Here is a 1,477-nt window from a genome sequence, read left to right on the forward strand (position 1 = left end):
ATAGCATATAAGCATATAACTTGGCATTTGGTTGGTTTCAACAAGTGGTGGCTAACTTATAAAACATGTTAATTTTCCAGTCCAAACTTCTCATTTTATAGATGAGAAAAATGAGACCCAGAAAGATAAAACTCTCTTTTTACAACTAGTCCGTAGCGAAACCATGCATAGATTTTAAGTTTTGGCTCTTACAGTGTACTTTCTAAGAGTCAAAGCCACCTTGCCATTTTCAAATTATACAAGATTTTTTTTTCTCTAAAATACCATCTGCTATGAGGGTGAGGTTAAGAGTACATAGCTATATTAAATTATGGGAAACACTGAGTGACCTTAGTCTGGAACAATATAACCACCTCAGTCAAGATTAACCACTGTGAATGGGATAAGACAGGGGTATAAGACACACCAAAAGCTAATTATACATTGCTGTTTGCCCTTATTTTGTCTATTGCCCCAATGCTGTTTTGAAAGGTAGGTGACTGTGTCAAAAAAATAAATAAATAAAGCCCCTGCTTAGTAAAACCTCCACTCAATTAAAAGAAAAATGCACTAACAGTAAGAATTTTTTTTTAAATATGGAACGCTTCACGAACTTGTGCAGGGGCCTTGTGCAGGGGCCATGCTAATCTTCTCTGTATTGTTCTCTGTATTGTTCCTGTTAGTATATGTGCTGCCGAAGCGAGCACAGAATTTTTTAAGTAAAGATAAAAGAGAATGTACATTTGAGGCTAAAGTGAAAAATGGTTTGACTTGAATAAAGATCATTGTACCATATTGCAAAGGAATAAAAAATTCAAATTAGAAATATGACATTGCATTTCAAAAGAACATTTCCTTGCAGATGTTGTAGCTGAATGTACGACCTATTCTTATTTTTTCTCTGAATGACAAGATGACACATGAGAAATAGAGAAGGAAACAGATGATAACTAGGGAGTGAAAAAGAGAGAAATCACATTAGGAGACCTATCGGGATCAATTATTATTCAACTTAATTATTTGGATTACTTTTAAAAATACCCTTGAAAAACCATTTCTTCTGTGTTCGTATATTCTCTTTGGGGTTTCATATTGATCTAGATTCTGATGCAGAAAACAGATTTCACTGCAAACAATTTGAATTAAATAATTTATTACAACATGCCAGAATTATTAAGATGGTTAAATATAAATTTGTAGGATGAGATTCCAGAATCTATTCCCAGGCCCATACTGCAGAACTAGGCTGCCAAAGGAGCTGTTTCTCCTGCCATGGTGAGGAGGCTGACTGCCAAATTAGGAGGCATCCCCCATTATGCATATACACAGAGGACTGCCTCAGTCTGAACTGCTAAGTTAGCTACAACGACTGGTTCCAGAACAGCATCACTATCCTCCAATCAAGAAATCTTGTGCACAAAATCAGGAAGCTGTCACTGTAGCTTCAGGATCCAAGATCATGTCACTTTTTCTACTATTGAGAAGTCATCATTTCTAC

At 35.7% G+C, this 1,477-nt stretch overlaps 1 pseudogene; it reads right to left on the reverse strand.

Annotated features, from left to right (window-relative positions):
• Positions 1 to 569: 569 nt before the first annotated feature.
• On the reverse strand, positions 570 to 686 carry LOC123827597 (annotated as a pseudogene).
• Between the last annotated feature and the right edge of the window lie 791 nt (positions 687 to 1,477).

This window comes from Phyllostomus hastatus, unplaced genomic scaffold, assembly GCF_019186645.2.
Source record: "Phyllostomus hastatus isolate PE091 unplaced genomic scaffold, TTU_PhHast_1.1 phas_contig_86, whole genome shotgun sequence".
In the NCBI taxonomy this organism is placed as follows: domain Eukaryota; kingdom Metazoa; phylum Chordata; class Mammalia; order Chiroptera; family Phyllostomidae; genus Phyllostomus; species Phyllostomus hastatus.